Raw genomic sequence first — 24,980 nt, forward strand, 5'->3', positions numbered from 1 at the left:
TTCACACTGAGCACATGTGACAGAGTCTTGAGACGCCGTGGAGAACGTTCTGCTGCCTGCAACATCCTCCAGCATGACCGGTTTGGCATTGGGTCAGTAATGGTGTGGGGTGGCATTTCTTTGGAGGGCCGCACAGCCCTCCATGTGCTCGCCAGAGGTAGCCTGACTGCCATTAGGTACCAAGATGAGATCCTCAGACCCCTTGTGAGACCATATGCTGGTGCGGTTGGCCCTGGATTCCTCCTAATGCAAGACAATGCTAGACCTCATGTGGCTGGAGTGTGTCAGCAGTTCCTGCAAGACGAAGGCATTGATGCTATGGACTGGCCCGCCCGCTCCCCATACCTGAATCCAATTGAGCACATCTGGGACATCATGTCTCGCTCTATCCACCAACATCACGTTGCACCACAGACTGTCCAGGAGTCGGCAGATGCTTTAGTCCAGGTCTGGAAAGAGATCCCTCAGGAGACCGTCCGCCACCTCATCAGGAGCATGCACAGGCGTTGTAGGGAGGTCATACAGGCACGTGGAGGCCACACACACTACTGAGCCTCATTTTGACTTGTTTTAAGGACATTACATCAAAGTTGGATCAGCCTATAGTGTGTTTTTCCACTTTAATTTTGAGTGTGACTCCAAATCCAGACCTCAATGGGTTGAAAAATTTGATTTCCATTTTTAATTTTTGTGTGATTTTGTTGTCAGCACATTCAACTATGTAAAGAACAAAGTATTTCAGAAGAATATTTAATTAATTCACATCTAGGATGTGTTATTTTTGTGTTCCCTTTATTTTTTTGAGCAGTGTATATTAGATACTGTGTGTGTACATATATATACACACACATATATACACACAAACACACATACATCTATACACATACATACACACACAAGTGCAGTATATGGATGTATTGTACACTTCTGTACAGAGCCTTGAAAAATTATTTATACCCCTTGAAATTTTCCAAATTTTTTCACATTACACCCACAAACTTAGGGCTCTTTCACACTTGTGTTGTTCTGTTCCGGCATAGAGTTCCGTCGTCGGGGCTCTATGCCGGAAGAATCCTGATCAGGATTATCCCCATGCATTCTGAATGGAGAGAAATCCGTTCAAGATGCATCAGGATGTCTTCAGTTCTGGACCGGAACGTTTTTTGGCCGGAGAAAATACCGCAGCATGCTGCGCTTTTTGCTCAGTCAAAAATCCTGAACACTTGCCGCAAGGCCGGATCCGGAATTAATGCCCATTGAAAGGCATTAATCCGGATCCGGCCTTAACCTCTTAAGGACACATGACGTACCGGTACGTCATGATGTCCTGGTACTTAAGGACACATGACGTACCGGTACGTCATGTGTTGTTCCGATCACTGCCGCCCGGCCGGCAGTGATCGGAACCCGGTGCCTGCTCAAATCATCGAGCAGGCACCTAGGCTAAATGCGCGGGGGGGGCCCGTGACCCCCCCCATGTCGGCGATCGCGGCAAACCGCAGGTCAATTCAGACCTGCGGTTTGCTGCGATTTCTGCAGTTTCTGATCCCTGCGGTCCCTGACCGCGGGGATCAGAAACTTTAGTATTCCTAAAATAGATCTGTATCGATCCCCCTGCACCCCCCGAGTGATTTTAGCCCGGTGGGAGGTGCAGGGGGAGGGTTGCGGGCAGTGCGGGCGGTGCGGGAGGCGGGCGGTGCGGGAGGCGGGCGGTGCGGCAGGCGGGATCGCGATCCCCCGCCCGCCTCCCCTTGTATAATCGTTGGTTTCTAGTGGGTATACCAGGGTGCCAGCACATTGCTGGCACCCTGGTATAAACGGCTGACATCTGCGATGCGATGTCAGCCGTTAACCCTTTCCATACAGCGGTCCGTACGGACCGCTGTATGGAAAAGGTTAACAGCGCAGGGAGCTCCCTCCCTCTCCCATCGGGGGGCTGCTGTGCCTTTGCAGCCCCCCGATGGGAGAGGGAGAGAGCCCCCAGAGAGCCCCCCTCAGCCCTGTGCTTACCCTTCCCCGTCTGCGCAGTTCTGAGCAGACGGGGAAGGTTCCCATGGCAACAGGACGCCTCTCAGGCGTCCTGCTGTCCATGGTGCTGAACAGATCTATGCTGAAAGCATAGATCTGTTCAGTGTAAGTAAAATACAGTACAGAACAATATATATTGTACTGTACTGTATTATACAGACATCAGACCCACTGGATCTTCAAGAACCAAGTGGGTCTGGGTCAAAAAAAAAGTTAAAAAAAGTGAAAAAAAAGTAAAAATCAAAAAACACATTTATCACTGATTAAAAATGAAAAAAATAAAATTCCCTACACATGTTTGGTATCGCCGCGTCCGTAACGACCTGATCTATAAAACGGTTATGTTACTTTACCCGAACGGTGAACGCCATAAAAATAAAAAATAAAAAACTATGATGAAATTGAAATTTTGCCCACCTTACTTCCCAAAAAAGGTAATAAAAGTGATCAAAAAAGTCGCATGTACGCCAAAATAGTACCAATCAAACCGTCATCTCATCCCGCAAAAATCATACCCTACCCAAGATAATCGCCCAAAAACTGAAAAAACTATGGCTCTTAGACTATGGAAACACTAAAACATGATTTTTTTTGTTTCAAAAATGAAATCATTGTGTAAAACTTACATAAATAAAAAAAAAAGTATACATATTAGGTATCGCCGCGTCCGTATCGACCGGCTCTATAAAAATATCACATGATCTAACCCCTCAGATGACCACCGTAAAAAAATTAAAATAAAAACGGTGTAAAAAAAGCCATTTTTTGTCATCTTACGTCACAAAAAGTGTAATAGCAAGCAATCAAAAAGTCATATGCACCCCAAAATAGATGCCAATCAAACCGTCATTTCATCCCGCAAAAAATGAGACCCTACTTAAGATAATCGCCCAAAAACTGAAAAAACTATGGCTCTTAGACTATGGAGACACTAAAACATTTTTTTTGTTTTAAAAATGAAATCATTGTGTAAAACTTACATAAATAAAAAAAATAGTATACATATTAGGTATCGCCACGTCCGTGACAACCTGCTCTATAAAATTACCACATGATCTAACCTGTCAGATGAATGTTGTCAATAACAAAAAATAAAAACGTGCCAAAAAATCTATTTCTTGTTACCTTGCCGCACAAAAAGTGTAATATAGAGCAACCAAAAATCATATGTACCCTAAACTAGTACCAACAAAACTGCCACCCTATCCCGTAGTTTCTAAAATGGGGTCACTTTTTTGGAGTTTCTACTCTAGGGGTGCATCAGGGGGGCTTCAAATGGGACATGGTGTAAAAAAAAACTGTCCAGCAAAATCTGCCTTCCAAAAACCGTATGGCGTTCCTTTCCTTCTGCGCCCTGCCGTGTGCCCGTACAGCAGTTTACGACCACATATGGGGTGTTTCTGTAAACTACAGAATCAGGGCCATAAATAATGAGTTTTGTTTGGCTGTTAACCCTTGCTTTGTAACTGGAAAAAAAATATTAAAATGGAAAATCTGCCAAAAAAGTGAAATTTTGAAATTGTATCTCTATTTTCCATTAAATCTTGTGCAACACCTAAAGGGTTAACAAAGTTTGTAAAATCAGTTTTGAATACCTTGAGGGGTGTAGTTTCTTAGATGGGGTCACTTTTATGGAGTTTCTACTCCAGGGGTGCATCAGGGGGGCTTCAAATGGGACATGGTGCCAAAAAAACAGTCCAGCAAAATCAGCCCTCCAAAAACCAAACGGCGCACCTTTCACTCTACGCCCCGCTGTGTGCCCGTACAGTAGTTTATGGCCACATATGGGGTGTTTCTGTGAACAGCAGAGTCAGGGCAATAAAGATACAGTCTTGTTTGGCTGTTAACCCTTGCTTTGTTAGTGGAAAAAATGGGTTAAAATGGAAAATTAGGCAAAAAAATGAAATTCTCAAATTTCATCGCCATTTGCCAATAACTCCTGTGCAACACCTAAAGGGTTAACGATGTATGTAAAATCAGTTTTGAATAGCTTGAGGGGTGTAGTTTCTTAGATGGGGTCACTTTTAGGGAGTTTCTCCTCTAGGGGTGCATCAGGGGGCTTCAAATGGGACATGGTGTAAATAAACCAGTCCATAAAAATCAGCCCTCCAAAAACCATACGGCGCACCTTTCACTCTACGCCCCGCTGTGTGGCCGTACAGTAGTTTACGGCCACATATTGGGTGTTTCTGTAAACGGCAGAGTCAGGGCAATAAAGATACAGTCTTGTTTGGCTGTTAACCCTTGATTTGTTAGTAGAAAAAATGGGTTAAAATGAAAAATTAGACAAAAAAATGAAATTCTCAAATTTCCTCCCCATTTGCCAATAACTCTTGTGCAACACCTAAAGGGTTAACAACGTATGCAAAATCAGTTTTGAATACCTTGAGGGGTGTAGTTTCTTAGATGGGGTCATTTTTGGGTGGTTTCTATAATGTAAGCCTCGCAAAGTGACTTGAGACCTGAACGGGTCCCTAAAAATTGAGTTTTTGTAAATTTCTGAAAAATTTCAAGATTTGCTTCTAAACTTCTAAGCCTTATAACATCCCCAAAAAATAAAATATCATTCCCAAATCAATTCTAACATGAAGTAGACATATGGGGAATGTAAAGTCATCACAATTTTTGGGGGTATTACTATGTATTACAGAAGTAGAGAAACTGAAACTTTGAAATTTGCAAATTTTTCCTAATTTTTTGTTAAATTAGGTATTTTTTGGTGCAAAAAAAATAATTTTTTTGACTTCATTTTACCAGTGTCATGAAGTACAATATGTGACGAAAAAACAATCTCAGAACGGCCTGGATAAGTCAAAGCGTTTTAAAGTTATCAGCACTTAAAGGGACTCTGGTCAGATTTTCAAAAAATGGCCTGGTCCTAAGGTGTAAAAAGGCTGTGTCCTTAAGGGGTTAAGCTAAACGTCGTTTCGCCGCATTACCGGATCCGACGTTTAGCTTTTTTTTGAATGGTTACCATGGCTGCCAGGACACTAAAGTCCTGTTTGCCATTGTAAAGTGTAGTGGGGAGCAGTAAACTTACCGTCCGTGCGGCTCCCGGGGCGCTTCAGAGTGACGTCAGGGCGCCCCACGCGCATGGATGATGTGATCGCATGGATCACGTCATCCATGTGCATGGGGCGCTCTGACGTCATTCTGGAGCGCCCCGGGAGCCGCACGGACGGTAAGTATACTGCTCCCCCGCTCCCCACTACTACTATGGCAACCAGGACTTTAATAGCGTCCTGGCTGCCATAGTAACACTGAACGCTGTTACGGATCCGCCGGGCACCTCCGGCAAATGGAGTCCTCAACGGATCCGGACAACGCAAGTGTGAAAGAGGCCTTAGTCAAATGCTGTTGGGTGCCTTTGATTTTTGTAGTGTCTGTAAGAATTTGGTTCCTCTGTCAGGATCTGTAGCTGCATGCCCCACCCTATTTGAAGTCTATATACCAGTCTGTTCCCTATGTTGTAGGATTGTTGTGCTGCTGCCAACACCTGAGATTTTCTGCTAACGTACTCATTATGCCTAATGTGCTCATATTTTCGAACTTGCACATGACTATCTGCATTTCAAAGGGGCTAAACACAGTTGTTGTAACTTAGTTGTGGTAGTACTGGCCACACCCCAATTGCTGTTTTTGTTTTGCTCATATACACTTTTTTCAGAAAGGAAGTTTAATCAACCATGGACATGGGGCAGTGATGGCGAGCCGTTTTCAGACAGAGTTGCGAATGATCAACCCAGATCCGTACAGTTTAATGCAAAATGTCCACACGTCCAATTTGCATGAATACTGTAGTCCAATATAGTTTCGCGTTTTTGCATTGTGCCCTAAATGCCTGTTTAAATTGTGTGCTGCCTGTCGTTTTCATAGTGTGCCCTGTGCTGATGAATGCTTTGGAAAGTCTAGGGTGGATATTTGTAAACCCTAGACTTTTCAATGGGTGTGGGTGCCCACACAGAGGGCCTCTGGCACCTGTCCCATAGGTTCCCGCTCCACTAGACATAGGGTGTTTACAATCATGTAGTGTATACAACATTAGACTAGAATCATGAATCTGTTGTTCCCTTACATTTGCTGTTGACTGATTTGTTTTGATTTTTTTTTTTTCTCAACAGATTCCTTGCCACTGGGAACTCTTTTGCATCACTGCATTTTGAGTTTCTTTTAGGAACCTCGACGATCTCGCGAATTGTACGCCACACTTGCCATGTGATCTGACAGCAACTCCGAGAGATGGTGATGCCGCAGCCCAAGACGGACGATTGGGTTCGGATTGCTGATGGCTTCCAAATTTCAGCGCAGTTTCCAAACTGCATCGGGGCAATGGATGGCAAGCACATCCGTGTGAAGAAGCCGCCTCACTCAGGGAGCAGTTACTTCAATTATAAACAATATTTTTCGGTAGTGCTGATGGCTGTTGCTGACAGTCATTACCGGTTTATAATGGTTGATATCGGGGCCTATGGAAGCACTGCAGATGCTCGCATCTTTAGTGCTTCTAGAATGGGTGAGCGGCTTCGTGCCAACCTGCTTGCCCTGCCCGAGTCCAGAAGACTGCCCGGATATGCAGGTCCACCAGCTCCATTTGTCATCGTGGCGGATGAAGGGTTTGCATTGACTCCACATGTTATGCGGGCCTTTCCAAAGCGTGGTTTGGATGTCAGGAGGCGTATATTCAACTACCGGTTGACTTGTGCCCGTCGGTATGTTGAGTGCGCTTACTCTCTAGCAAGTGGAGGGTGTTTTTGTCATCCATACAGATGGATCCGGAGAATGCTACCCTGGTGATTAAAGCTTGTGTTGTTCTACACAACTTCACCAGGATTCACGAGGCTTCCTCTTCTGTTGACCTGGAAGATCTTCCTACGTCTTCAGATTTAGGTTTGGAAAGGACCCTGCATAGACAACCTGGGACTGCAGGCATTGCAGTTCGGGAACTCTATGCAGACTACTTTTTCAGCCCAGAGGGGTCCGTGCCATGGCAGAGGGACGCTATTCGTGGCAGTATTTGAAATCTTCTGGGCTCTTTAGTTTTTTGCTAGATAGATTACTAATAATTATTGTGATAGTTGAGTGTAGGGACTCGCAAGATAATGAGGACCCTTGATGTGGGATTGCGGGCTGAGATTTTTTGGACATCTCATATTGAAATCTGCATATAACTAATTTTAAATGATGCTTTGGTCTAATTGTTAATAGACTAAAACATCATTATTTTGTAGTATATTGTCCAAAAAAAATTCTAATACCTCAACATACAAAGTCGCCCTAAATAAAAGGTGTTTTAAATCAAAATAAAGTGTTGTTTTGGGAGCTCCTGTGCATGTTTTTTTTTTTAAAACAATACAATTTTTAAAGGAAAATGTTTTGTGGATTGTGCAATAAAAAAAAACAGACCACAAGTTTTTGGCCAAAACACATTTATGAAAACTAATGGCCTTAACGTTCGGTAATGTAAGGCAATGTTTTGAAAATTATGCCCAAAACTATTTTAGTACATAAAAATTTTTTACATCAAAAAATCACAGATTCAGAAGGTCCTGAGTGAAGGAACCCCCAGGAAAAGAGGACCGTGGCCTTCCATGGGCCTGCTGTGGTGGTCCAGGTGGCAAACTGCCCGGGTAAAGGGGCTGAGCCACACCTTGCCTTTGGCCCTGGGGGAGGCCGTACTGGTGGTGTGGGGGAAAAGAAGGTGGTTGGGTGGGTTGGGGTGGAAATTGAAAGGGTACAGGTGTTTGGTGCTGGCCGGCATCCTCTAAATCCCTCTTCATCCCATTCAATTTACAGAAAATGTCGCCATGATTTGCTATGGTGAACATTTTGAGGACCACTGCTAATGAAGCCAGGCACTCGTGATGCTCGTTTGGAGTTACCTGCTTCATTAGGGGCCCATGTCCCCTTAGCATGTTCTCCTCCACACCATCACTCCGCCTCTGGGCAAGAAAATCTATGACGCGTGCGTCAATAACCTCACGACTCTCTTGCCCAGAGGTAGAGGGAGGGACTTGGCGGCGGCGACGTCTGGGCTGGGGCTGAATATTCCGGGATGGACTGGCCAGTGGTAGGGGGGCCTGAGCCAGTGTTGAGTCGTCCAGGTCCTCTGCCGGCGTAGGTGCTAGACTGGTTGCTGGGGAAAAAACCGCAGGGGTTTCACTCCCAGCTGTGTCCGAATCTTCTGAAGGATCCAGACTGTCCACAGTACTGTATTTGAAAGAACCAAAAGTAAAAATTAGATCATTTGAGTTCCACATTACAAAAGTACATAATTTATATGAGGTGTAACCGTATAATATATATACGGAGTGGCAGCATACATCAGATATATCAGTGAACACAATGAACAACATTACAGGGCTTCTATGTGAATAGTGCAATTCCGAAATTAATTCCATTTAAAATGCAACGATGGGACAAGTCTTGTCAAGGGCTAATGTTAATGTAATGGTAAACCATTGTTTGCCGTTTGAAGCTGTCCAGCGGCAGTAGAGGATCAATCATTCAAGGGACAAAACCAGTGCGGATATTCAAGCCATCTCGACAGTATGTGGCCTGCTTCAACCATCCATAAAACCTTGTAGCACCTCAGTTACGGGCAAAAAAAAGAATGAACTAGGCCACACTTGAGCATGATGAGAGTAGTAGTTTTAAGGCGGCTGGGCAAGCGTTGTTGGAACATCATTATAACCCATTATCATATGATTAGGGTATTGTCATTTTATATGAGCAATGTAAGGAATCCATGTTGTGGTTGGTGCTATTACATTAAACCATTAAAGATGACAGTGCCAATACCTAATGGGTACCAATTTCCAAAGCTTACAAAAGGTAGATAATAGGTATCTTAGATAAAAAAAGAAATTGACAGCCTATGAAACCATAAATGAATCACACTTTTCAGAACTCCCATAAAAATGGGAGGTTGGAGCACATTTAAAAAAATAAATAAAAAAAAGAAAATATGTACGAAAGAATAAATTGGTGTGTGACCAACAGCCGTCAAACACGCTGAACATCTGTATGCGGATATAATGCATGCAGTGCACACGTGTCATCTCGCATCTCTATTCTTGTTCAGATTGCAAACATCTATGTTCCAGGACCGTCAATGAATTGATTCATCAGGAACAAAACAGAGAGGGTAGGCGCTGTCTGCGCACTGCACGTGTAGTCTCATCAGACAGCTCTTCAGCGGTGGAGCCTGGTGTGACTCCACCACAGAAATGATGTAGAGACTCAGTGTTTCCCAACCAGTGCGCCTCCAGCTGTTGCAAAACTACAACTCCCAGCATGCCCAGACAGCCTTTGGCTACACTCATGTAGACAACCAACACCAGGCATGTACAAACTATTGCCCACCATCTGATTGTCACGAGGGTATCAAGAGCCACGTCTGACTCAGTTATACCCGGGGTCAGGAGGTCGCAGCGGGTGGCTGCGCGCTCTATATCTAAAGATCACATTGTTTCTTAGTGATTGTTTTCTGTGTTTGCCTTGCTATCCTTTTTGTCTCAATCAGGGATCCGTAGCTTCTCCTCCTCAGCTGTTTCTTGTCTGCCACTCCCAACCTCCTTATATTCTCCCCTCACACTTCTCTAGTTGCCAGTTATAGAGCTTCCTGCCTGGACATCTATACTGACCCACTGGAGTTGTGAATCCTGGTTGTCGTTCCAGCCCTGTTGGGCTTCTTGTTGTCTCCTGTTGTCGCCCACCTGGGATTATATGTTGAGTCTGTGTTGTCTGTCCTTCCCTTGGTGTTTTCCTTTAGAGCTAGTGGTGCGGACTAGTGTTCCCACTGCCCTGTTCACTATCTAGGGCTCAGCTTAGGGAAAGCCAGGGCTTTAGGCACGTGATCGGCGTACGGGTGAGGAACCCGTCTAGGGACGTCAGGGCAGCCAGGTGCCAGCCGCTAGGTGAGTCAGGGGTCACCACCTTCCCTCTCACTTGGGCAGGGCCTTCCTTGTTCCCTCCCTCTGTGTCACGTATGTGATAGTCACGCCGACCGTGATACTGATGCCCTACTACAACTCCAAGCAGGACTGGTTAGCTTACAGCTATTCTGCCATGCTTGGAGTTTCATTTTGAAAAGAGCTAGGTGGAGTCAGTTATGACATGGCAGGCCTACTAAAAGTATAGGTCTTCAATAGTACAACTCAACCCATTACTTTTGTGTACACTTTAGCTCACCAAGATCCAAACGCAAGTGTATGCAAAATTTGAGATGCAAATAAAAAATAAATTAAACTTACGGCCTCAAATCCATAACAGGTCTTAAAAACTGCAACTGTGCAGTGTATATGTAGGGCCGCTTCCTTGAGGTCCCCTCCCCACTCCGGCCTTTACTTGAGACCTCCCGCCGGAATTGGTCCCGGCAACTGGCCCAGCGGGTTTTAGTTTGTTTTACTGTAAAAGAAATGACATCATAAACAATTGTGAGTCCCAAAAATTATTTCCCCCAAAAAATAAATAAATTGTATAATTTGCAAAAAAAAAAGAGGACAAAGCAAAAAATACTCTAAAGTGGACAGATTAAACACCACATGGTAAGGTGCAGCAGGTGTGTGGATACTAATGAAGAAGAACAAGGTGGAGGAGACTAGTCGTGCAAGCCATTTGGACAAAAATTATTATCAATATGTGAAGGTGACAACTGGAAGATGCTCAATTACAAGGTCACATGTGTCAGGCAAAAAAAAGGGCACAGACGTGATCTTACATGAGTACTGTATACTGTAGCAAAGGGAGGGAAAGCCATTTAAAGATAAAAATGGTGTGGTATGCTTTTTAATAGACGACACTTTTGGAAACCATGTACAGGCCTTTATGCAAAATGAAGCTAAACCACCAAAAAAACAATATTGTGACCTCAGGGAGTTTAAAACAATATATTTTTGGCACACAGAGGGCAAGGACAGCACAACTACATTGCTAGCACTTACATAATTCAGCCCGGCCTCGGCTATCAGCTTTGGCCCATTCATTTTTGCGCAGGCTCCGGCCCACTTGCTCCCACGCAGCATCCTTTTTTACCCGGTCCAAGTAATCATTTGATCGGGAATCCCAGATCACTGGCCTCTCCTGTACCAGGGTGATCAGCTTCTCCACATTCCAGCGAGGCATGGTGCCAGGAAAATAACAGTAATGGCTGCCTCACCACACAGAGAAGCTTCCAGGCACAAGTGGCTAGAAATTAGCATAACCTGTGACCTTAAACTTCCTGTACATATTTTTTTAAAATTTTATTGGCACAAGTTTTGCCAGACAGATTGCACATGGCAAAAGAAATAAAGCGGGCGCGGATGTCAAACGCGTTTTTCACAGCCCCATTGACTTGAATGGGGCCGCGAACCATTGGCCGTGAAAAAAATAGGACAGGTTATATTTTTTTCACGGCAGGAAACACGGGTCACGGGCGCGGGTGACAAAACGGTGCAGTAGCAGAGTTTTCAACGGACCCATTGAAAGTCAATGGGACCGCAGAAAATCACGTCAAACGGAACAATGGCCGCGGATGCACACAACGGTCGTGTTCATGAGGCCTGAGAGGAACACAAATTTGATATATTTTTCTTCATGTTTTTATTTGGAGTAGAATGTGTAGTGTTCCCAATGCATATGTGTGTATGAAATAAAAGCTATTAGAAGGATTTTGAGCTTTATTAACTTTTTTAAACACACTGCTATTATTTTGAACACAACTGTATATAAGTCTCTCTTTTAGGGCTCATGCACACAAACGTATTTTCTTTCAGTGTCCGTTCCGTCGTTTTTTGTGGACCGTGTGCGGAACCATTCACTTCAATGGGTCTGCAAAAAAACTGAAGTTACTCCGTGTGCATTCAGTTTCCATATTTCCGTTAAGCAAAATAAGAGAACATGTCCGATTATTGTCCGCATTACAGACAAGGATACTACTGTTCTATGAAGGGCCAGCTGTTCCGTAAAATACAGAATGCACACGGATGTCATTCGTATTTTCTGAGGATCCGTTTTTTTGCGGACCGCAAAATACATACTGTCGTGTGCATAAGCTCTTACTCTGTGCATATAAGATGAGAGGGACTAATGATTTCTTCATCTTGGGCTATGTCCACACTAGTGTTTACAATTTCAGTATTCTGTTCCAGGGGGAAAAAAATATATATACACCAAAATTGCCGGTGCCCGCTGGATCCCAATCACTGTAATGGAATCTGCCAGGTTTCTGGCGTGAATTCCGGCATTGTGCCGGACAAAATAGCCTTGCATGGATGCCGCTTTTAGCAGTGTATAAACGATCTTTAAAACTTTCAAAAGAACAATATAATTGTCATTCATATAACTGGCCTATAGTTATAATAAGCCTTAGCTTGCAGATAGAATCTTTCTAATAGCAGTGAACTGACAACAAATTGCCTTCCCAATTAGGAGTTTTATCTCTGTGCCGACAGCTACAGGAAAAAAAAAATAAAAAAAATATATATATATTGTTAAAATGCATAGTACTGCCAAAATAGAAAAAGATAGCCAAAAATTCCCGCTAAATATTTTTTCCCTGAATGTGGAGTTCCCATTTTGTTAGTGTCACTTTTACGACTGAGGTGGAAGAACTCAATTTAGCAGTGCAATACTTAGGCCTCATGCACACGACCATTTTGGTCTGCATCAGAGCCGCATTTTTTGCGGCTCGGGTGCGGACCCATTCACTTCAATGGGGCCGCAAAGATGCGGACAGCACACTCTGTGCTGTCCGCATCCATTGCTCCGTTCCGTAGCCCCACAAAAAAAATATAACATGTCCTATTCTTGCCCGTTTTGAGGACAAGAATAGGCATTTGTACAATGGGCGGCTTCCGTTTTTTGCAGATCCGGGGTTTGCAGACCGCAAAAACCAGAACGGTCGTGTGCATGTAGCCTTATTCTTATGAGGTCTGGAAAACCCAGTAGACCCAATACAGAATTATCATCATCTGTTAAACCCCTAGGATACCTGAGTTTTTTTTTTCGTTTTTGCGTTTTAATTTATCTTCCCTATCTTCTATGAGCTATAACTTTTATATTTTTGTTTACATAACTGTATGAGGGCTTATTTTTTGCGGGACAAGTTGTACTTTCTAATGCCACCATTTAATATGGCATACAATATAGTGGGAATCGGGAAAAAATTCCAAATTGGGTGGAATTGGAAAAAAAAGAAATAATTTATTAAATCTGTTTGCAGCAAAACTGACCAGTGCCCTTCATTCTAGTACGATTACAATGATACCACATATGTATAGGTTTTTATGTTTAACCCCTTCAGGACCCTGCCATTTTTCACCTTAAGGACCAGGCCATTTTTTACAAATCTGAAATGTGTCACTTTATCTGGTGATAACTTTAAAACGCTTTTACTTATCCAGGCCATTCTGAGATTGTTTTCTCATCACATATTGTACTTCATGACAGTTGTAAAAGTCTTGAACTTTTTCAGAAAATTTCCAAAACTACTTAAGGACCAGTTCAGGTCTGAAGTCACTTTGTGAGGCTTACATAATAGAAACCACCCAAAAACTACCCCATTTTAGAAACTATACCCTCAAGGTATTCAAAACTGATTTTACAAACTTTGTTAACCCTTTAGGTGTTCCACACGAACTAATGGAAAATAGAGAACATTTAAAAATGTCAATTTTGGGCAGATTTTCAATTTGAATCCATTTTTCAAGTAACCAAGCAAGAGTCAACAGCCATACAAAACCATATTTATGGCCCTGATTCTGTAGTTCACAGAAACACCCAATATGTGGTTGTAAACTGCTCTATGGGCACACTGTATTGTGCAGAAGGAAAGGAACGCCATATGGTTTTTGGAAAGCAGATTTCACTGGGATAATTTTAAGCTGCCATGTCACATTTGAAGACCCCCTGATGCACCCCTAGAGTGTAAACTCCAAAAAAGTGACCCCATTTTGGAAACTACACCCCTCAAGGTATACAAAATTGATTTTACAAACTTTGTTAACCTTTTAGGTGTTCCACAAGAAATTTCTGAATTTCCCCTTTTTGGCAGATTTTCCATTTTAATTAATTTTTTCCAGTTACAAAGCAAGGGTTAACAGCAAAAACAAAACTCAATATTTATGGCCCCGATTCTGAGGTTTACAGAAACACCCCATATGTGGTCGTAAACTGCTGTACGGGCATACGGCATTGCGCAGAAGGATAGGAATGCCATACGGTTTTTGGAAGGCAGATTTTGATGAACTGTTTTTTTTACACCATATCACTGAAAGCAACCACCTAAAACTTAAAGAGGACCTTTCACCGATTATTACACTATGAACTAACTATACAGACATGTAGAGCAGCGCCCGGGGATCTCACTGCACTTACTATTATCCCCGGGCGCCGCTCCATTCTCCCGCTATGCCCTCCGGTATCTCCGCTCACTAAGTTATAGTAGGCGGAGATTCCAGTCACTAAGTTATGGTAGGCGGAGTCTGCCCTTGTTCTGCTCTAGCTCTGGCCAATCGCAGCACAGAGCTCACAGCCTGGGAGGTTCTTTTCTCCCAGGCTGTGAGCTCTGCAATGCGATTGGCCAGCGCTACAGAAGAACAAGGGCAGACTCCGCCTACCATAACTTAGGGAACGTAGATACCAGAGGGCATAGCAGGAGAACGGAGCGGCGCCCGGGGATAATAGTAAGTGCAGTGAGATCCCCGGGCGCCGCTCTACATGTCTGTATAGTTAGTTCATAGTGTAATAATCGGTGAAAGGTCCTCTTCAACTTTTATTAATGATCATTAAATATTAAATCCCCCCCCCCCTCAAAAAAAAATGGACTAATAGACACAAATGCAGCTACAGAAGGTGCTATAATGACCCGGACAGACAGCCAGTATCTCAGGGAAAAGTATTGGGGCAAAACGTCTATACACCTAATGTCTGTCCCTGCTTCACCCTACAAGATATCCTCAGCCCAGAGATACACCTGGATGGTAGACGCACTCTGTCCACGTACCTTGGCTAACCTGTCCTTACAAGGCCCTCACTTTAATTTGATACACGATACATAATCAAAAATCCCATAAATTTGATACACAGTACTTAGTTCGAAGTCCCAACGCGTTTCCCCTTATGATAATTAAGGTTCGTCAGGGGACATTAGTATCAAACACTAACAGTTAGATAACACATCAAGTGTATCAAAAAAGAATACACAGGGGGCGGAGCCAACTGAGCATGGTGGAGGACGTGTGCGTGTGCGTCTGAGCTCCTCGCCATAAGCCCGGTCTTTTAGCCTAAATCACAGCTTCCCGACGAGAGATTATGGGGAAAACTAGCAGAGATAGAAGAGGGGAGGTGGATAGCACCCCGAAATTGAAGAGTTCGCAAAGCGACATGAATAAGTACCTCAGTAAGAGAGTCTCCTCTCAGCCGGAGCGAGGGAAGGCGGCGCGAAATACACCAACAGTGGAGACGCGGGAAGACGATTCTGATGGAGAGTCCTCAGAAGCCGGATCTGAGTTTCAAGGTGAGAGAGACGCCTTGCCCATAACTAGAGCTTTCCTACAACAGTCACTGGCACAGTCACTAGATAAAGCTCTGACACCAGTCCTGAAAGAATTGTCGGACATTAAAACGGAGGTCCTACATATGGGACACAGAGTAGAAGCCCTGGAGGATTCGCACTCCCTTATGTCGCAGCATAGTGTTGGATTGCAAAGCCAACTTGCCTCGGTCTGCAAACAGGTAAATAATGCATTCCTGTATCTAGAGGACCAAGAGAACAGGGGCCGGCGTAAGAATATTCGCCTGAGAGGCATACCGGAGTCAGTCTCCACTGAGGAGATAACACCCACAGTGCGACATCTGTTTGAAAAGCTCATAGGCAAAGAAAGGGCGGACGCCATTGTCATTGAACGGGCGCATAGGGCCCTGAGGCCAAAACCGCCAGCTACAGAACCACCGAGGGATGTAGTGTGTGCCTTATTGAATTACTTGGACACTGCTGCTTTGCTCAAGGCTGCTAGAGAAGCGGGTGACCTTTTATTAGAGGAAAATAAGATCCTGTTGTTCCAGGACTTGGCGGCTAGCACATTGGCTAAAAGGAGAGCCTTACGCCCGCTCACTAATGTACTGAGGGAGAGGAAGCTCCCGTTGAAATGGCTCTTTCCCTTTGGCTTAACAACCACTATCGAGGGCCGACAGTTCACGGTGCGAACACCAGAAGATTTGCCAAAGATGTGGGACGCACTGAAGATGGAGCCTCTGGAAATTCCATCATGGCTGCCGGCATCGTTCCCGCCAGACCTGCCTCAGCTTCTCCAGAATGGGCACTGGCAATCAGCTGGTAAAAGTCGATCGCCAAAGAAGAGGATCACCTGAGGAGTGAGACTTTGATTCTATAAGAATGGTTCATTTTAATAATGTTCTCACCCTAGCATTTCCACAGTTTGTTGCTTTCACATGGATATGCTTCCTTATAGGAGTAGTAGAGGTGCCTACTCCAGTGGGGGATTCATCTTTCACATATATGTTTTTCCCCTTTACTTGTGTGCAGTTTTAAAAAAAATGAGAAGGGGTTTCACTTTATGATCTGATAGACCGGGCGGATGGAGATGAGCTCTGGTAGTTTCTCCACACATGTTTCCCCCCGCCGGCCTTAATTATAAGGTCAGAGTGTGCGTTATAGTGTCTAGAGACGCCATTGGGCCCTGCAACCCATTAGTTATGTTCATAGTTATTCTTATCTTTATTTTTATTGGTTTTTTCATGTATCCTGTCTTACCTGACTTATATAATTTCACTAGTCCCTTGAGAGATAAAATACTTGAATATGGCTGAAGTGAAGGTATACTCCCTCAATGCTAATGGCGCTAATATTCCTCAGAAGAGGAGCCAATTGTATCACACTTTAAAGAAGGAACAAGTTGATATTGAGGGAGTATACCTTCACTTCAGCCATATTCAAGTATTTTATCTCTCAAGGGACTAGTGAAATTATATAAGTCAGGTAAGACAGGATACATGAAAAAACCAATAAAAATAAAGATAAGAATAACTATGAACATAACTAATGGGCTGCAGGGCCCAATGGCGTCTCTAGACACTATAACGCACACTCTGACCTTATAATTAAGGCCGGCGGGGGGAAACATGTGTGGAGAAACTACCAGAGCTCATCTCCATCCGCATATGCATATCCCTAATATGACTAATAAGCACTTTCCCTTATGGTTTCATGCGTCCCACTCGTCTGCCTCAAGGGGAGTATCGATTGGTGTGGGGAAAAATATCCCGTTTAAAATGTCAGCGAAAATTGCAGACCCGGAGGGCAGGTACCTCTTGGTAAAAGGTAAAATTCTTAATTTAACCATTACAATGGCGAACCTGTACGCTCCCAATACTAATCAAATAAGGTGGATCTTGAGGACGCTTGAGACCCTGAGGCCTTTTGCTGAGGGTTTGCTGATCATGGGAGGGGATTTGAATATGATTTTTGATCCTTTGAAAGACACCACATCTAAGTCCAGGAGCTCGTCGGTTAAAAAACTCCGCAAACTTCACCTCACACTATCAGACCTAGGTGTATCAGATGTCTGGAGGTTATTACACCCAGAGGAGAAGGACTATACATTTCATTCTAGAGTACATGATTCGTACCAGAGATTGGATTATATATTTCTATCTAATCATGCGCTTCCAGTAGTTACGGAAGCCAGAATAGGTAATGCAGTCATCTCTGACCATGCCCCGGTGTGCGTGAAGGTGAAGTTTGCTGACCTCCCTCGTAGATCCTGGACCTGGCGATTGAACACCACGCTCACAGATGATGCTCAAAATGAACAGTTAATCTCCCAAAAGTTAAAAGACTATTTTTTGAATAATGACTCAGGTCAGGTTTCCAGTTCCATTTTGTGGGAGGCCCACAAAGAGGTAATCAGGGGTGAGCTCATCAGTTTAGGTACCAGGTTAAAGAGACAGAGACTAAAAGAGTTGAACTCCTTGTTGCTGCAAATATCAACACTTGAAAGCCTTCATAAAAAATCGCAGTCTAATGAGGTGTATATTTCCCTTACCTCCCTACGTAAGAAAGTGAAGGACCTTCTTAACGTTAGATCAGCCAAAATTTTACAGGTTCTACGTTTTAAACATTACCTACATGGTAATAAAAGTACCAAATTGATGTCTGCTCTCTTAAAACACCAGAGGGATAAATCCTTCATCTCAGTGATTAAATCCTCAGAGGGAAACAGATTTACAAGCACACCTGCTATTGCTGGGGAATTCCGCAAGTTCTATGAGTCTCTGTATAACCTGGGTGACGGGAGTACAGGCCCTGACGTGGCCTCACAGACTAAGGAATTCCTTAAATCCATCAAGATCCCTTCCATATCAAAGGAGAATGGTTTAGATTTGCTTAGGCCCTTTACAGCAGAGGAGGTGAAGCGAGTTTTGGATACCATACCACTGGGGAAAAGCCCTGGCCCAGATGGGTTTCCCATCGCTTATTACAAAAAATTCAGAGATATACTTGTCCCTCACTTTGTCTGCCTATGTAATTCACTGCTCCAGGGGGGGACTCTTCCCCCTCAGGCTCAGGCAGCGCATATTACTGTAATTCATAAAGAAGGAAAGGACCAGGAAGCTTGTGGAAGCTACAGGCCAATTTCCCTGCTCAACACAGATTTAAAGTGGTGGGCTAAATTGCTTAGTGCAAGGATCTCTAAGCTGTTGCCTGAGCTTGTGGGGGAAGAACAAGTGGGTTTTGTACCAGGAAGGGAGGGGAGACATAATGTTAGCAGGGTAGTTCATAGTGTCTGTTATGATAAAAAGAATAAGACCCCGTTAGTACTACTGGGAACTGACGCGGAGAAGGCGTTTGACAGAGTCAGCTGGCTATACATGCGTAGCACATTAGAAGCATTTAGTTTCCCAGATCAGTTTATTAATGCCATATTCTCACTTTACTCTTCTCCATCAGCGCGAATTATGGTAAACGGGACTCTGTCAGACGCCTTCTCGATATGCAATGGCACGCGACAGGGATGCCCATTGTCTCCTACACTCTTTATTCTTACCCTGGAGACTCTACTCCTTAAATTTAGGCAAAGTCCGGTTATTCAGGGATTGCAATTAGGTTCATATACTCATAAAATGGCAGCATTTGCTGATGATTTGCTCCTTATACTGACTGATCCACTAAAGGCTATGCCTGAAGTTCTAAATATCTTCCAACAGTTTGGATCACTGTCCAATTTTAAGATCAACCTGGACAAATCCGAAGCACTAGGGATATCTCTCTCAAGCACACAACAAGCTAGGCTTAAAGGTTTGACACCATTTAAATGGCCCCCGACCTCTATTAAGTATCTAGGTATTAATATATCTAGGGACCCAGGTCTGCTGTTCAGGCTAAACTTCCCTCCTCTGCTGAAAAAGATTGAAGCCTTCCTATCCAAAAGCTCCATACCGTTCTTGTCCTGGTTAGGTAGGAAGAATGTAGTTACGGCCTATGTATTACCCCAGCTGTTATATACCCTTAGATCACTGCCTCTGCACTTACCAGCCAATTTCATTGCCAAGATTAGAGGGACGATTGGGAGATATATTTGGGCAAATAAAAAAGCTAGACTACCCTTTGAACTATTAACTAGAAGAAGGAAACAAGGAGGTATATCACTTCCAGAGATTGAATTATATGTACAGGCCATTCATCTGGAGAGGTGGGTTGCTTTGACGAGACCTGGACCCTCATCCATGCATATAGATATGGAACTTGCTCTTCTAGGTTGTTTTACGGACTATATGTTGTGGTTCCCTTCTAAAAAGCCAGATAAAAAAGCTATACTTAGTGTCATCACTCAAGGAACTGTCTTAGCATGTAACAAGACGAAAGTACTTAGTATGGGGAGAGGGAAGTTGTCACCCCTGACACCTCTCAGAATGTTACCCCAGATCTTGAACACATCTCGTGTGGAGACCAGGCCCATTTGGAAGTCATTACTGGGGGTAGTAGTAGGTGATTTGGTGAAAAATACTGGCCAGCAAGAGTGCTATATGTCCCTTAGTGGAAGAAATAATATAAAGTGGGATTTCCTCCAAGTACAGGACTTTGAAAACACATGTACTAGATTTTAAAAAGTCTAAATTTGTTCCACTAGAGGAACCTACCTGGTTGGAAACATATACATTACTACCCAGGATTCCCCCGAAATGCATTTCGCTTATATATGCACAACTGATGAGGGATAGGGGAGATGGCTTTCCTTCCTACGTAGCAGCTTGGGAGAAGGAGTTAGATTGTGTACTTGAGGATTCGGATAAAAGATATGTATTGACTCACTCACATGGTTTCTCTAAATGCATCTTGACCCAAGAAAATTCCCTGAAAATACTCACGAGATGGTACAGAACACCTGAATGGCTATTTCAAGTGGGATTAGGGTTAGATGATCTTTGTTGGAGATGTGAGGAAAGTAGAGGATCGCTGTCACATATCTGGTGGTTCTGCCCGAGGTTGAGGAAATTCTGGGACGATATTGAAAAAGCGATTAATCAGATTTGCAAAGTGAACCTGAAGCTTACGCCGAAATTAGTACTGCTCTGGCTACCTACGAGTGACTTCAGACCGGGCAGAACGAACCTACCCACACACATGATAGCGGCAGCTAAGTTACTGGTCCCGGTAAAATGGAGGGATAAAGAGCCACCGTCACTAAAGATGTGGCATGAAAAAATGGCAGACATATGCAGAATGGAGGAATTAGTGGGATGGACATACCATAATAGGGAAAGATACTTGCGAGTATGGGAACCATGGATAAAATATATAAAAGAGAGGGAGAGGGTCAACTTAGATAAAAACAGAAATGTCGAGTGAGCTGGAACATATTGGGGGCGCAATTAAAAGGTTGGACATCCTGAGGGATCAGCAAATATATGCTTGACAAGATATACTATGTTAGCTTAGTCCATTGTATACCTTCTTTAACCAGATAGGTGACGAATAGATGTGAAATCGGGAAAGTCACAGAGGACAGGTCTATTATTGTTATTATGTGTTTTTTATGTTGTCTTTTATTTTCTTATTTTCTTATTTTCATGTTCTACAAGCACCTAGGTTTTCACCTAGTGAATAGCAAGTATGGTTTGCATGATTGCATTGGTTCACCTACCTGTATTGTGGGGTTGATAACCTGGAAGCTTAAAATTATCTAGAATATGTTAATGTGAACATATGTAATCTGTCATTTGATTTATGATGACTGTATTTGACCTACACTGATTATATGCATGCTGAACTTTTATATATCAATAAAAACAGATTTGACCAAAAAAGAATACACAAAGAAAGCAAAAAAAGAAAAAGAGAAGACTGGAGCGCCCCAAAACGGCACTGGTCTGTAAGAGTGATAAACTACATGATGTGTATAAAAAAAAATCTGTTATAAAGGCAAATGCTGACGTCAAGAGATACTTCAATAATAGCCACCAATATGGTACTTATCTGATAAGTCAGACGTTCCTTCACTCATAGACCAATAGTGCACAGTCGGAGGGGCTCCAGGGGGCAAAAAGATACAGCATCACTTGTGCGTTGCGTGAAAATCGGAGCATGCTTTATATTCTGCGTTTTTGACGCAACGCAGGCCCCATAGCAGTGAATGGGGTTGCGTGAAAATAGCAAGCATCCGCAAGCAAGTGCGGATGCGGTGCGATTTTCACGCATGGTTGCTAGGTGACAGTCTATTCACTGTATTATTTTCCCTTATAACATGGTTATAAGGGAAAATAATAGCATTCTGAATACAGAATGCTTAGTAGGTGATCAATTGAGGGTTAAAAAAAAATAAAAAAATTAACTCACCTTCTCCTCTTGTTCACGTAGTTCCCGGTCTCTTCTTTACTTCTTAAAAGATGAACTACCGTGTTTCCCCGAACATAAGACCTACTTCCAGTTTTGCCTCTTTCTGAAATATAAGGCATCCTCCCGAAAATAAGGCCTCCCCGATAATAAGGCCCCCCGGAATATAAGGTCCCAGAAGTTACTGTAAGGTGTCTGACTCCTTTGGATCTTAGCGGCGGGCGCCGCCGCGCAGCTCACTGATTGGCCACAGCGCAGCCAGAGCTGATCAGGCGGTGCAAGGTCTCTTTAAATCAGAGAGCCCGCCGCCGCCAGGACAAGCTGCCGCCTGCTGCTCGCTCTGCCCTGACGGAGTCTGGCTGACTCACATTTAGACAGTGAGTGAGTTGTGCAGGGCAGGAGTCGGGCACATTGTGTAGAATCTGGCCGGCACGGACACAGGGGTGACTGAGGTAGGGGGGGGGGGAATGTCTGATAAAGTGGTTGTGGGATGTCTGGTGAAGGTGGGAGGGGGAGAGTAAATAATCCACTGTCCGCTTGCACAGCGGAGGGGGGGGGGGACACGTAAAATGACAGAGGGGGGAATCAAAATGACACAGGAGGATAAGAAAGGGGTACTAAAATGGTAATCCCTCCCTCTGATGCTCCTGTGTCATTTTGATTCCCCCCTCTGATCCCCCTGTGTCATGGAAAAATAAGACATCCCTGTAAATAAGACCTAGCGCATCTTTGAGCAAAAATTTATATAAGACACTGTTTTTCGGGGAAACAGGGTACCGGCTAGGACCTGTGGTGATGTCAGATCACATTCTCCAATCACATGGTCCATCACCACGGTGATGGACCATGTGATTGGAGCATGTGATCTGACGTCACCACAGGTCCTTTAGCCCATAGCTCATCATTAAAGTAGTAAAGAAGAGACCGGGAACTACGCGAACAAGAGGAGAAGGTGAGTTAATTTTTTTAACCCTCAATTGATCACCTACTAAGCATTCTGTATTCAGAATGCTATTATTTTCCCTTATAACCATGTTATAAGGGAAAATAATACAATCTACACAACCCCGATCCCAAGCCCGAACTTCTGTGAAGAAGTTCGGGTTTGGGTACCAAACATGCGTGATTTTTCTCACGCGAGTGCAAAACGCATTACAATGTTTTGCACTCGCGCGGAAAAATCGCGGGTGTTCCCGCAACGCACCCTCACATTTTCCCGCAATGCCCGTCTGAAAGAGGCCTAATTTTTTTCGGGATGAGATGACGGTTTGATTGGTACCATTATAGAGTGCATATGACTTTTTGATCGCTTGCTATTACACTTTTTGTGATATAAGGTGACAAAATAAATTGCTTTTTTTACGGTATTCACCTGAGGGGTTAGGTCATGTGATATTTTTTATAGAGCAGGTTATTACAGACGCAGCAATACCCAAAATGTCAACTTTTTTTTTATTTATGTAAGTTTTACACAATAATATCGTTTTAGAAACAAAAAATAAATTATGTTTTAGGTGTCTCCATATTCTGAGAGCTGTAGTTTTTTCAGTTTCTGGGCGATTGTCTTAGGTAGGATATGGTTTTTGCGTGATGAGATGACGGTTTGATTGGCACTATTTTGGTGCATATGACTTTGATCGCTTACTATTACACTTTTTGTGATGCAAGGTGGTCAACTGAGGGGTTAGGTCATGTGGTATTTTTATAGAACAGGTTGTTACGGATACAGCAATACCTAATACATATACTTTATTTACTTAAGTTTTACACAATAACAAAAAAAAAATATGTTTTAGTGTCTCCATATTCTGAGCCATAGTTTTTTAATATTTTGGGCGAAAAATGAGCCCACACCTAAGACAATTGCCCAAAATATAAAAAAAAAAAAAAAAAAACACTACTCTGACAGCTCAATCTGTACCCCTCAGCTCTGAACTCCTGACAGCTGAAACATTCACTGAAGCTACATTGTTATTTTAAAATTAAAGGGAACCTGTCACGGGGAATTTGTGTATAGAGCTGAGGACATTGGTTGCTAGATGGCCGCTAGCACATCCGCAATACTCAGTCCCCATAGCTCTGTGTGCTTTTATTGTGTAAAAAAACCGATTTGCTACATATGCAAATTAACCTGAGATGAGTCCCGTCCCTGACTCATCTCACGTACAGGACACATCTCAGGTTAATTTGCATATGTAGCAAATCAGTTTTTTTTTCTACACAATAAAAGCACAGAGAGCTATGGGGACTGGGTATTGCGAATGTGCTAGCTGCCATCCAGCAACCCATGTCTTCAGTTCTATACACAAAATCCTGATGACAGGTTAACTTTAAATTATAAGAAATTAGGTATAATGAGTACCGATGAGCTGTTAAGAATGTACAGATAAGGGCTATAGAGCCAGCTAACAGAGCAGTTCTCTGATGGATTCCGTATAAGGCAAAGAGCCTGTTAGTTTGCAAATGCACTCTTAAAGAGGACCTTTCATCGGTCCAAACATTGTGAACTAAGTATTGTGACATTTACAGCGGCGCCAAGGGATCTCACTGCACTTACTATTATCCCTGGGCGCCGCTCCGTTCTCCCGTTATGTCCTCCGATATGTTCGGGGACTTGGTTATAGTAGGCAGAGTCTGCCCTTGTTCTGCTGGGCATCTCCTTCTCCTAGGCTGTAGCGCTGGCCAATCGCAGCACAGAGCTCACAGCCTGGGAGTTTTTCTTCTCCCAGGCTGTGAGCTCTGCGATGCGATTGGCCAGTGCTACAGCCTAGGAGAAGGAGACCCCCAGCAGAACAAGAACAGACTCCGCCTACTATACCAAGTCCCCGAACATACCGGAGGACATAACGGGAGAACGGAGCGGCGCCCAGGCATAATGGTAAGTGCAGTGAGATCCCTGGGCGCCGCTGTATAGGTCATGATACTTAGTTCACAATGTTTGGACCGATGAAAATTCCTCTTTAACCCCTTTAGGACCCTGCCATTTTTCACCTTAAAGGAACAGGCAGTTTTCTGCTAATTTGACATGTGTCACTTTATGTGGTCATAACTTTAAAACGCTTTTACTTATCCAAGCCATTCTGAGATTGTTTTCTAGTCACATATTGTACTTTATGAC

General features: G+C 43.5%; 1 protein-coding gene and 1 long non-coding RNA gene across 5 annotated transcripts in view; one reads left to right on the forward strand and one right to left on the reverse strand.

Annotated features, from left to right (window-relative positions):
* Positions 1-24,980, reverse strand: part of CHKA (choline kinase alpha) — a 292,703-nt gene that overhangs the window by 61,423 nt on the left and 206,300 nt on the right. The gene's annotated exons all lie outside the window — the stretch shown is intronic.
* Positions 10,326-24,883, forward strand: LOC120980886. Its single transcript, XR_005774585.1, has 3 exons — positions 10,326-10,436; positions 11,965-11,966; positions 24,871-24,883. It is a non-coding gene; the product is annotated as an uncharacterized LOC120980886 (long non-coding RNA).

This window comes from Bufo bufo, chromosome 10 (assembly GCF_905171765.1).
Source record: "Bufo bufo chromosome 10, aBufBuf1.1, whole genome shotgun sequence".
Lineage (NCBI taxonomy): Eukaryota > Metazoa > Chordata > Amphibia > Anura > Bufonidae > Bufo > Bufo bufo.